Source organism: Oryx dammah, unplaced genomic scaffold (genome assembly GCF_014754425.2).
Source record: "Oryx dammah isolate SB20612 unplaced genomic scaffold, SCBI_Odam_1.1 HiC_scaffold_12, whole genome shotgun sequence".
Classification (NCBI taxonomy): domain Eukaryota; kingdom Metazoa; phylum Chordata; class Mammalia; order Artiodactyla; family Bovidae; genus Oryx; species Oryx dammah.
Window position 1 is genome coordinate 51,104,992 of NW_024070196.1, and position 12,482 is coordinate 51,117,473.

A 12,482-nucleotide genomic window follows, 5' to 3' on the forward strand; every position below is an offset into this window, starting at 1 on the left:
ACCCAGAAAAAAAAAAAAAAAGGAAAAAAGATAAAAGACAAAAGAAACCATGCCAGATTTTTCTTTAACCAGAAATTATCTCAGAGACTATGAAATGAGGTCTGGAGAAGGGCAACAAGTATGGAGGGAGTGATGCCAAGTTTTCTTCTGAGTCTGCAAAGAACAACTGCCTGCCTGTATGATTTCGGTGATAAAAGCATGACACAGGGACGCACTCCTCTGCTCCCCTCCAGCCAAGTCCTCCCACAAAAATGACCTGCAAATAGACACAGCAGGGTGTGGGCCTGGTGCTGCCATTCGCTATGTGACCCTGGCTGATCTCCGACTGATCTGTAAAAATATGGATAATAATGTCTACAACACTTGGCTGTGATAATTAAAGAAGATAGTAAGTGTGAAAGTACTTATCAGGGTGCCCGCAGCCTCGCTGAAGCCAAATAAATATGAGTTTCCTTATTTTCCTTATTTTAATTAATGCATGACACACGCATTCATTTGCCAAGAATGTCATTTCACAGGCAGAGGCTTCTCGAGCCCCGGTGGTGCCTCTCCCTATAATTAGGGTTCCTCCTTTGCTCAGAGTCAAATGCTGCTTTCTCACCCTCACATCTGTCTCCTGCGCCTCCCAGCACTTTTCCCTCTTGACCCTCTATTCAAAGGATAGTTTTAAAACACACCTGACTGCAGTGACATCTCCCCTCTGAGCTCCCCCACCTCTCTCCTGCTGTTGAACAGTGTACACAGAAATGACCACCGGACAGGACAGAGTGTGACTTGCTTCGGTGATGTATCACCTGAGTACCCACATACAAGGCTCAAGTTCATCTTATCTATCTAGTAAATGTGTAAACATCTCTATACATTAGGAATCATAATAATTTGGTGGGTGGAACACTGGGCTTGCATGCAGTCCTAAGTTCAAATTCCTGATCCGTCACTAAACAGATGTGTGACCACAGGTCGCTCACTCAGCCTTAGCTCACTCATCCACAAAATGGATGGTAAGACCTGGCATTAGTCATTCCAATGCTCACTCTCACTCATATCGTGTGGCTTAGGGGCCTCAATCTCATTTAGCCCTCGAGAAGGAGCAGTACTGATGGGGGACTGAAGACAAAACCTTCCCAGTTCACAGTGAGGACACTCAGTGCCTGAAAGGGCCCAGCCAAGTAAAGGAAGGCGAAACACAGCCTGGACCCAGGGGACCTCGAGAGAAATGAAAAGTGGATTTTTAACAGGCCTATCTTGAGTGACACTTGGATTGGGAGTGCCACAGCAGTTGGCAAGTCAAAAAGTTTACAGATTTGGGATTCTAATTTTTAATTATTTGAAAAAACACATAACAAAACATATCACCGTTACATTTCTCAGTGTAGAGTCCAAGGCAGTGTTAAGTATGTGTGTGTTAGCGTGAATCATCTCCAGAACCTTTCCATCTTGTAAAACTGAAACTCTGTGCCCCCTTCCATTCTGCTCTGTTTCTATGAATTTGCCTAACTTTAACTATCTCAGATTCTGGCTACTTTTACACCTGGGTCACTACTTGTAACTTGTTTTATTCGGGAAACCAAGGTGAGTGTGAGTGGGGGAGATAGGTCTGTGGAGCAGGCTCCCTCAGAAGCACGAACCTTGAAGGCAGCTCACAGCTTAGCTGTTGCCATAATCCCAGGCTGGATGCTCTCTGGCAGCCAGAATTCAGGATTAGCATGGCTAGAGAGGCATCACCACCACACTCTCAAAAACGGCCCAGAAACAGTTACAACAAACAGCACAGAGCTTCAACATTCAGGCTTTCGACTTGGGAAGACTGACACCCGAGGGGAATCAGTATCATTGTAGAAACGTGCGCTGGCAGACAACTACCAAATGTGGCCAGTGGTCTCAGTAACACTCCTCAAGCCCAGGTACTCTAGGCAGAAATGAGCATGGGACTGAACTGGAAACACAACACACACCAACACTTCACCATTATTAGCTAGGCCTGTGAAGCCCATTCTGATGCGGCATTTCACAGTGGGACTGCATCACACAGAGACCTTTTTCCTCTGTTAGTGGAAACCTTGAACTTGAGACCAAAGTCAGTATGGAAAGAACAGGACTTCACATAAACCGAGGCCTGTATCTCTGGTCTGGCCACTCACAATGAAGAAGGTTGGCTGGGGGCACCCAAGTCAGTACCAGAGAGAAAGGAGACAGACAGGGACAGCGTAGAGAGAAAACTCCTTTGCCACCGTGCCCAGGCAGAGTCGCCCAGGCTTCCAAACAGGGCCGGGGCTGGCGATCAATCCAGCTCCCAGAGAAAGGGATGGGAACGAGCTGGTCAGGAGCAGCCCCCGCCTTCCCACCCGGGCCATGCAGAGTCAAGAAGGGAAAGAGACCACACCTTCCCCTGGGCTTAATTTTCTCACCAGGTATAGTAACTACACCCACTAGGACAGAGGCCACTGCAACTCCTTTATCTCACCCAATCAGTGCCCCTTGTGTGGCTGGGAAGTGAAGTCAGGGCTGGGAGTGGCCTGGAGCTGAGAATTCAGTCTCTGGCAGTGAAGGGGGAAGACAAGAAGCCACACGCCCCAGGCCAATAGCTACCAAGACAGGCTTCTCCTTCCTCCTGCTGCCCAGCTGTACATGTCAAGGACATAAAGTTTTCTCACGATTGTGAACCACAGCAATCCAGATTATGGGTTCAACTAGAATATTTTGGATTTCAACAATGACCAAATGAAGAGGAACAAATATCTGTCCTATGTAAAATACATGTTGCCTTCTTGAGTTGAGCTGAAGAAGGAAAAAAAATTATTTAAAAATGATCACAAATCCACAGGTTCAAAAGAAAATGAAGGCAAAAATGCTTATGCTGGAAATACGATGCTCTCAGAATTATGTCTGCACAGAGACTGATGTAACATCCTGCCTAAGGTAAGAAGACTTCCAGGAATTCGTATTTAAGGAGAAAGCTGATGTTCAGGCTTTGTAAACAAGAAAACACCAGAAACACACAGAGTAACAAACTTGGCTCAAAAGCAAGTTGTGATATCTCAATGAAGACAGGAACAATGGGGAAGACAGGAACAATGGGAAAGACAACCAGGAGACCATCAGTCCAGAAACCAGGTTTCTGATCCAGAGGCCTTCAGGACAGCAAAGGGAAATGGAACAGGCAAAGGAAAGCTTTAATAACTAACGGCTCACATGAAATTGAGAAAATTAGACTCCAGAGGTACAAAGAGGAGCCCCAGATGGGACAAAGATGCTTCTGCTGACTTCAGAGTTAAGGAAGGGTGCCTAAGGTCTACAGAAGTCAAAGCCAGATCCAGGCAAGAGTATAAGAAAAACCATGAGTCAGGGATACTTGCTTCCTCATTGAGCCCTAAAGGGAACATGCTTAGAAAGAACTCCAAGGACATTTTGGTTTAGAAATAGTTGAGGGTGATTCTCCATCTACAAAAATGGTGAAAAAAGGGGAACACTTACCACAGTGACAGAAGTCAAAACCCCCAAGACATTCCAGAGGAAGAGGCAGGGCCCACAGTGGCTGAAGGGCAACAAGAGCCTTGGGATCCTGCGGGGTCAGAAACATGCGGAGAGAAAAGGAGAAGGCGTGTATCAGGGACGACTGAGGATCACCAGGCTTTTCAAAAAACTGGGTATTCTAAATATGGGGCCCCAGCTGACCCTCTTATAATCAGGACTTATTCTAAAATGTGGAATTCAAGGCATGCAGGGCCAAACAGAGGATGAGAAAACCCAAGAAACTCTATAAAGGAAAAGCCACGAATGTCTACACAACTTCACTTCAAGACACAAGAATCCTAGTATCATAAATAGCCTCCTGTTAGGAATTTATCCACACTGAGTTCTAGGTTCATATTAGAGACCCAATAACTGACTGGGATTGGCTGGAATCCTAAAGAGTCTTAATCATTATGTGAATCAATACTGTTTTTCTCACTTATTTTCTGGGTGAGAGGGTGCTGAAGTAGTAGGGACTGAAGGAGGGTTGAGCCGGTTCATATCTTGGTTTTACCACATGCTGGCTGTGCAGCCTTCACCTCAGAGGTTAAGAATGGGGTTAATGAAGATAAGAAAAAGCACCTGACCTTGTAAGGGACCATTATAAGATAGTTTGTGGGTTAAATAAGTTAATGTATGACAAGTATTTCAAATAGGGCCTAGAAAATGTTAAGGGCTGAACCATGGGTAGCTATCATTATCGTTATCTTATTTATTCCATCTGCTCCCTCCCACTCTGCTATATTCTAGAAGTGCTAAGAGTACTTTGGGTATAGATTTCAAGACCTAATTTAAAGTTTGAGGAAATCACTTTTCCTTGGGAAATTTGATGGCATACTGAGGAAGTCAGGTATCACCGCTGCCATGCGACATTCAGATGGGACACTTCATTTGGAGACTCTGGGGCTGGTGCTAAGTTACTATATGTCTATATAGCTCCCCAGAACTTTGAGAGGAAGGAAACATGTAAATGACATGAGGTTTGAGTTATCCCAACTCTGCTAACAGCCATTTCAGCAGAAATCACTGATACAAGAAATGGAATCCTACAGGTCGCCCTCAGTGACCCTGCAATATCTGAGACTGAATAAAATGGGGAGAAAAGGGGAAAATGAAAATGCTTTCAATGTATTTAGGGATTTCAGTTTCTCTACAGGAACAAAGTGTTGCCTCAGAATGAAGGCTGTTAATAGGATATACTTGAAAGGATAGAGACTTCAAATGGTTTTGACAGGGGGCCAGGTTTTTTCTTCCTTGCTGAACTATACATGCCAATCATGGTGCCTCCTGGCCTGCAAATCCTACTAACGGAAACTGCCCCAGCTTTAAGGGTAGGTCCAGCTGCCATGGACCACATGACTGCTCCATTTCACGTCACCAAAGCTTCTGAGAGCAGGTGCAGACACCTGACCCATGAGCTTAACGGCAACCTCTGCTGTGGCCTGGAATAACAGTAAAAGCTGCAACAAAGTCACATTCCCAATCTCTCCCTCAGGAATCTAAACAATACTAAGAACCAGGTGATGAGCCATGAGAGATGAAGCTGAAAGGTTAGGACATACAAAGGAGCTGGAGTGGCCACGTGCAATCACAGCAAATCAAAATCATGAGGGAGCAGAAACTCTGAGTAAGGTAGAAAAAAGACTGGCAGGATAAGGGAAAAGGATAAGCCAGATGGCAGCAAGAGGAAAAAGACACAGAGGAAAGACAGCAGCCCTGAGACCCCACTGTCGATGGGAAAGACTGCTCTGAGCTGCCTTAGAGAACAACAGCTTTCTGGTCTAAGCGCATCCTTAATGTCATATCCTGTTTCCTAAAATGGAATGGATCTCTGTTCTTTGTAACAAAAAAAGAGCACTAACGAAAGCAGTTACTTCAGATCCCTTGAGAATGGAGTTTTCCCAGGAGGTAGCTCAGTGCCTCCAACAAACAGATTTCTGGCAAGTCCACCCCAGCCAGACGTGCCTCAACATCTCAGCAGAAGAGGGGTGTCTCATTCCCTATGAACCTTCAGTACAGGCCCCAACGCTTATGAGCATCTTAATGGCCCATGAAAATGTTTTGAGACCTGAAAAAATAAGTTATTGGATGTAAAATATGAAAAGGAAGTAGTAAAATCAAAGTTAATAAATGTTTAATGCCTACAACTAGTCAAATGAAGCTTAACTCTCAGTTCTGTATAAGCTACTTTTGCATGGGATATGGGTACATGTTTTTGTTTGATATGTGACATGCTAAAGGTTGCCAAAGACAAAAGTGCTGAGGCCTTCAGAGGCCTGCAAACCAGTCCTGCAGAATCAAACATGCTTGGGCGTAAGCTAGAGCATGCCCACCCTACCCTTTATAGAAGCTTACATGTTAAATATTATGCCTTACTATTAAAACTGAGCAGTCTGAAGTTAGAAATCAACCTTCACCTTCCAAATTTAAACAGACTGTAATTTTAGCACTCCTGAGTTAGGAGTCTATTATTTTTTCTTAATGAAATATTTTACAAAAAGGAAACAACTTCTAGTAGCTGTCCTATGAGTTTTACCAAAAAGAAGGGAAATAATGTTGTTCAGGTTGCAAATGATCATGTACATTTAAAGGCCATCTGTCAGAATAATAAATCAAAAACTGATCACAGGTACTCTCTTCTTGTATAAGAGTCCCCTCAAATGTCAGGAACAGATCTGAACATTCTCTTCCATTTGGCCAGATTCTCCCTCTCACTGGGCTTCCCTGGTGGCTCAGACAGTTAAAAAAAAAAAAAAAAAATCTGCCTGCAACGCAGGAGAACCAGGTTCAATCCCACTTGGGAAGCTCCCCTGGAGAAGAAAACTGCAACCCACTCCAGTATTCTTGCCTGGAAAACCCCATGGACTGTAGCCCTCCAGGCTCCTATCAGACATGACTGAGCAACTAACACTTTCACTTTGAGAAAAACAGAAGGGAGCACAGAAGTTACACAAGATTTAAATCTTACACCTGAAAAGCACAAAGGCAAATATAATTCTCTTTCTGCAGTCTGCTCATTCGGGCTCTTACTGCGTGAATGCAGACAGGCTCTCCATCTGCTCCAGCTGTGGCCACTTCCCCTCCCCATTGGCTCTGCCGGCCTCCCCTCCCCGCTCACTCTACACCTCCTGGCCCTGCCCCACACACCTCTGCCACCCCGCTACATCCCACCCCCACAATGCCTCCTCCGCAAAACTGTTCCCTAGGAACTCCCCGGTGGTCCAGTGGTTAGGACTGCTTTCACTGCGAAGGACCCAGTTTCCGCCCTAGTTGGGGAACTAAGATCCCAGAAACCTGCATGGTGTCCAGCCAAACAAAACAAAACAAAAGTTCCCCTCCCCTTCAGAGCCCAAGAACCTTGTTCACGGTTCACTCTGACTCTAATTTACACGCATCTCCTCGATCCCCAGTCCCCTGAACTTCCTCACCTCTCCTCAGGCCTTGACCTCCTCTTTTATTTCTTCTTTCTGCTAAAGGTAGGCCCGCACTCCGTCTTTTTTGTAAGCTCAACCTCCTGGCTTGAATGAGAACCATTTCCATAATGACAATTCCACATTCTCTCATAACAGGAATCTTTCCCTATCATCACACAGTGAACTGAAAATCACTAATTCACCATCTTCCAAGACCCTGTAAAAGGCAACTTCCCCAATAACTCTTCTAAGCCAGGAACTTTGAAGTCAACTTCCCCCGCCGCCCCCCCGCCCCGACATCCTTCTACTGCATCTGATCTCTGCTTCTTTTCTCGGCATTTAAACCCACACAAACTCTCTTCTACCTTAAGGAAAACCAACACTTGGCCGTCTCCAGCTGCCATATATTTTCTCCATTTCCCCATCCAGGCTTCTTAGAGACTTATTCTCCTGATTTCTATCCTTTCATTTTCACTACACCGGTGAAGTTCCTCTTGGCACCTTCTTTCTCATGCTGGACACTCCCTTCTATGATTCCACTCTCACTACATCCACTGGTATCCTCAGTCCGCTTGGAGACTCCTGCCCCTCCCCAAGTACTAGCATTCCTGTGGGTTCCATCCTGGCTCTCCTCTGCTCCCTACTCACACACGGACAGTTCAACCATCTATCTAGTCCACCGGTTCTTAATTCTAGCTGTTAAAGAAAACCTTTTGTAGGAGTCTGTGTTTTAACCGTTCATAAGGCCTCCAGAGGGCACTCAAACGCTTGCTCATAAATCTCCATGGATATTTAGGCTAAGCCATTAGAACCTGCAGCGAATGTCACAGTTGATTACTACCTCTAACTAGTTACTAAGCACCATGAAGACTGGTACAGCCGGCTTTCTGCAGGTTCCCCAATCCTAATTGTGAGTCTGGGGGCTTATCACAAGGTCCTAATTCTATCATGATAGAGAGATACAGTGATAAGTTAACTAAAAACCTGACTTGTATTTGCTGACGCCAAGTACTTTGAATCACTGAAATATTCTTAAATCCTATCAAGCTTAATCCTACACGTTTGAAATGCACATCTAAAAATAATTTTGAAAGCCAGAGGGACATAATGGGGTTTACTCTGAGGAAAGAGAGTTCAGATTTTTTTTATGAATTGTTTTATCATCTACCTAAAGAGGCAGAATTTATAACCTTTGGAACAGAGGATTGCTCTAGCCGGAACAAGAGCTTCCTCCCAAGATTTGGCACATTACTGTGGAAGGCAATGCAAAATAAGCTGTGGAAATAAGATATGACTATTTTATCAAATTGAAGGTTATAAAAAATAAATGAGCTCTAGAATAGCTTTATTGAATTTCTTATATCAGGTGACACAAGAGACACTGCATATTCTCGAGTTAGAATAAAGCTGTAGAAATGCTTTAGTGTCAACAACAGAAATGACTGCTTTTTCAAATTAAACTTTGAATTCTGCTGATACAACTCCACAGTTACATTTCATTTTTTTAAAATTTCCCTTCTTCCAACCTCTTCCATAGCATGAGTATCTACCATAGCTGTGGGTTAGCTGTGGTAATTCTTTACACCTAGGCTAAGTGACTTTGATTTGCCAAATCTAGGTTGACTATCCCTTTATCACATCTCTGAGCCATTAGAACCTACTGTCCCTGCCAGTTCTGGGAACTTTCTCCTCAGCTGCCAGAGCACCACCCTCCCCCGAGACCCCTACCTGCCTTCACCACCTGGAGAATCTGCCCCTGTTGGCCCTGCAACAGGAACTGGATCAGCAGCTGACCCAATCAGATGCTCATCCCTGAGAGTTCAGAACTGGGAGGTGGAAAGCCAGCGTCTACAAAGTGAACTGAGAGGGACAGTGACTCGGAAGAGACACAGGCAGAGAGAGCTGCACCGGCTCCTGTGACGCTCCAGACGCTAGCGGGCCTCAGCTAAGACACAGCGTGGGGTGCCATGGCAGCCTCCTCAGAGAGCCCCCTGCACTTAGGCCACCTCAAACACGTTTTTTTCTTTTAACCAAATGCTCTCTGGTGAAGACATCTTCCTCCTCTCTGATGAGTTCTTCCACAGGCCCCGTCTCCCCTACTCCTTCCTAGATGGGCCACCCCTCAGCTCTGCTCTGGGCCTCACCTCACTCTGGTCCACACACTGTCACCCAGCCACAGCTGCCATGCCAGCCGTGAGGGGAGGACACTGTGACTGACTCTTCAACCTCTAGCTATACTTCTGTGCGAGCCTGAATGTTTGTGTCCCCTCAAACTTCAGATATTGAAACCTCAACCCCACTGCAATGGTGTTAGGAGGTGGGGCCCTTAGGAGGTAATTAGCTCATGAGGGTGAAGCCCTCACAATGGGATGTGTGTCCTTATAAGAGAGACCCCGAGAGCTCCCTCGCCCCTCTGCCATGTGAGGACACAGCAAGAAGATGGCATCTATGAACCAGGAGGCAGGACCTCACAAAATATATATGAAAGTCGCTCAGTCATGTCCAACTCTTTGCAACCCCATGGACTATATGGTCCATGGAATTCTCCAGGCCAGAAAACTGGAGTGAGTAGCCTTTCCCTTCTCCAGGGGATCTTCCCAACCCAGAGGTTGAACCCAGGTCTCCCACATTGCAGGTGGATTCTTTACCAGCTGAGCCACCAGGGAAGCCCAAGAATACTGGAGTGGGTAGCCTATCCCTTCTCCAGCAGATCTTCCCAACCAAGGGATTGAACCAGGGTCTCCTGGATTGCAGGTGGATTCTTTACCAGCTGAGCTACCAGGCAGGACCTCAGCAAACACTAAATCTACCAGCTCCTTGATCTTGGATTTCCCAGCCTCCAGAACCATGAGAAGTAAACATTTGTTGCTGGAGCCGCCTGGTCTGTGATCTTTTGTCCCGGCAGTCTAAATGGACTAGGACAACTTCCAGTGGCCAGCTGAGCACGTGCAGATGGGTACAGACTCAGCACCACTCTGTGTCCTGGCCTACCTCTGTGCAGAATGGACCAGTATGGAAACATCAGTAGAAATCACTCCAATTATTCAGCCATAATTCACAACAGGATAACTGACTACAGCACCATCACCTGCTCAGAGAGGGTCTATTGCAAAAGTCAATCACAGTATTACCCAAAGTCAGGGTCATGCTGTCTTAAATGGAAGACATCAACAGTCCAGTCTAAGCTAGACAGATACTCCCCAAACTTAACAATATATAGATGTGTAACTATATTCCAAAAAAGTTACCACAGAAACACTGTTTTTAATAATGGATTTATACAAAGCACTCATTCATAGAGCAAAGTATGTATTTGCAGCATAAAATCATTCTTTGCAAATTCTCTCAGGAAGAACCTACAAGTGACATGTAGTTTCTCTACAGCCCTGTTCTGTCAGCACATCCAAAACTCAGTCTGTCATCTCCTCACCAAAATCACCTCTGTTCTCAGCTGTAGTAAATGGGTCCACTGGTCAGTTCATGGCCTAAGCCAGAACCTGGTTACCATCAACCCTCCTCCTGCTCACAAAGTCTATCTTCCCAGTTGCTTCTGAATTTAGCCACCCACCTCACCTACTCTCAGCTGTCATTCAGGCCACCGTCTACCCCCAGGACACTACAAAGCCTCCATGCCTGACTTCCTCTAATCCATTATCCACTGTCATGTAATCTTTCTAAAATGCAAAATGGGATGTTCATTATCCTGCTTAAAGCTTTTCAGTGGGTTCCATTAATTCTCAGGGTAGTTTTCAAATTTATTCATATGGCTTTTAAACTCTGATCAGTGTGAGCTACTATTTACTTCTCCTGGTTCATCTCTCACCATTGCTCACTCCAGTTCTAGTTCCAACCAAACCAAACTTCTTCAGGCTCCCCAGACCTAGTCTGCTCCTAGGCCTCAACCACTATCCCCATCCCCCGACCACGTTCCTTTTACCTCTGACCCATCACACTTGCTATTCCCTCCATTTACCTTCGGTCTCACCACCAGACATCACTGCCTCTAGAAAGCTTACCCTCACCTCTGGATTCTGCATGACCCCTTCTTTTGTGCTCCCAGAGCCCTTCCAAGTCCTCAACCTCATCTTCACTATCACACTTCTTTGGCTTTGTCCTCCACTAAGCCCCACGCTATGGCACATCCACAGAATCCTGCAGGTCCATGGAACACTTGGCAAGGGAGCAAATCTACCTACCCTTGGCATAACCCCGTCCGTTCTCCCACACTGCATGGCTGGAGGTACCCTGAGCTCCACTCTGCTGAGTCACCTGCAGGCCCTGCATAATCATCAGGCTCCCCATGCTTCTGCCCCTGGTCCCGTGGCTAAGTCCTACTCACCCTGACTCGGTAAAAGGCAGCGTGCTTTACAACCCAATGTGTGTGTTAGAAACACAAAGAGTTAACAAGAGTCAAACTAGGAAATCCCAGGGCCCACGTTTAAGTTTCTGCATTTATTCTACAGTTATAAGAAATGAGAACTACTTGTATTCTGCATATTGCTAAGAAGAAAACTTCTCTCCAAAAGCTGGGAGCAACAAATATATCACTCAAAAAACATTCACTTTAGAGGATACTTTAATATATGACAGAAGTATTTTTTAAAGTGTACACATCTATAAACCATGCATCTAACAAATGTCCTAGATATGATGTACTTTTAAAAAATAAATGCTCCATTATAAACGAAATAACAAATTACAGATGCAATGACATATAATCCTAGAAAATAAAAAAGTAGAAAAACTTAAATGTTCCAACATCCTACTACCCAAAGTCCACAATTTTTAAGATTTTCATTTAATTTCCTCCAGACATTTTACCATCATAGGTTTTTGTGGAGGGCTTTTGGGACTTCTGTTTAATAAGAGTTTTAATCCTATAACGTATGCAATTTTGTATCCTGATTTTCTTAACACTGTCATAAGCACTTCAAAACATTTTCTTCATAAATATTTTAATAGCCAATAATATATTACCCAGTGGATAATGTAACCAGCCTGCAAATGTACCCTTAATAATTCTGTAATATGTATCTTTTACACATAAAGCCTCTCTGTACTTAAAAATATTCCTTTGATGGGTTCTAGGTGGTTGCTACATCAATGAATATGACAACTTTTAAGGCTCTTGATACATATAGCCAATGTAACATAAGTGTGTGACCTTTTTGCTACACCCAGGTAAGTACTAGGTCTTAAAACTTTGTCTAAATTTGGGCCTTTGTTAACTGAGAAATTGTAATATCTTCATTACAGAAGTAAATGCCGTTTAAAAAAACCTACAACAATCCAAAAGCATGTAAAATAAATATAAAATCAGTCCCAGAAAATTCAATCTCCCCTATTCTCCTCCCCTCAGAAGAAGTAATCACAATACATTTTCCACATATTTTTCTAGACGTATCTATATTTTCATTCAGAACACACACAACCACACACATTATTATGTTTTCTATCTTACAAAAAATGGAACTAAATTTGCTCAAAAATATATTCTAGATATCCATCCAGGCTATGTTAATACATACAAATCTGCCTTTCTTTTTAAAAGCTACC

The 12,482-nt window shown here is 44.3% G+C and overlaps 1 protein-coding gene across 3 annotated transcripts in view; it reads right to left on the reverse strand.

The window, feature by feature from the left end:
- Positions 1–12,482, reverse strand: part of ZNF664 (zinc finger protein 664) — a 37,238-nt gene that overhangs the window by 18,168 nt on the left and 6,588 nt on the right. For 2 of the 3 annotated variants that reach the window (XM_040250603.1, XM_040250604.1), the window contains exon 3: positions 3,475–3,562. The exons of the other annotated variant lie outside the window; for it this stretch is intronic. The gene's annotated coding sequence lies outside the window, so the exon portion shown is untranslated. The remainder of the gene's footprint in view (positions 1–3,474; positions 3,563–12,482) is intronic. 3 annotated transcript variants of the gene reach the window in all.